The following is a 1018-nucleotide window of genomic DNA, read 5'->3' on the forward strand; positions in this document are numbered from 1 at the left end:
GATTCATTTGCAGAAAAATGAAACAAGATGCTTCACCAAGGACGATATTCAAGCAGCCAACAAGCATGAAGAAATGCTCACGATCATTAGAAATTAGAGAGATGGAAATCAAAACAACAATGAGATACTATCTTACTCCAGCATTAGTAGCAAAGTTCAACGAGACAGAAAATAACAAATGCTGGCAAGGTTGTGGAGAGATTGGGACTCCCATATACTGCTGGTGGGACTGTAAAATCTTACAACCATTGTGGAAAGCAGTATGGCGATTACTTCAAAAGTTGAAACTAGAAATATCATTTGATCCAGCTATTCCATTATTAGGTATATATCCTAAATAACTGAGAGCCATGACAAGAACAGACATATACACACCCATGTTCATCACAGCACTATTTACAATAGCCAAAAGATGGAAACAACCTTGGTGTCCATCAACTGAGGAATGGATATCCAAACTATGGTATATACACACAATGGAATACTAATACTATGCAACCCTAAAGAATAATGTTGAATCTGCAAAACACCACATAATGTGGATGAACTTGGAGAACATTATGCTGAGTGAAATAAGTCAATCACAAAAGGACAAATATTGTAATAGTCCGTTATTGTATACATCAAGGAAATGTTTATCTATAGAAGGATATTTTCTTTGTTGGTTACCAGGGATGGGAGGGGAAGGTAGGGAATATTGTTAGATAGATGGGGATAAGTTTTGATTTGGGTGAAGAGAAGGGCAATGTACCAAATATGAGTGATCAATATAGTGGCATTGAAGAAGAGAAAGACATAGAGAGGTATGTGGGAAGTACAGACAACAAAGATGAACCCTTTGGCACATATAGTACGGCATGGTCAGTGAAGGCAAACATGGGTATATGGGTGGATAGAGGGGTGGACAGGCTGAACTATTAGGTACATCTATGAAGTGGGGAGCATACCCAAGAACAGGTATAGGGTTGGCAGACCATAGTCTTGTAATTTTATGTGTATGATCTGAATTCCCAGGTGT

Source organism: Orycteropus afer, unplaced genomic scaffold, assembly GCF_000298275.1.
Source record: "Orycteropus afer afer isolate SDZICR_OR568_19922 unplaced genomic scaffold, OryAfe1.0 scaffold00325, whole genome shotgun sequence".
In the NCBI taxonomy this organism is placed as follows: domain Eukaryota; kingdom Metazoa; phylum Chordata; class Mammalia; order Tubulidentata; family Orycteropodidae; genus Orycteropus; species Orycteropus afer.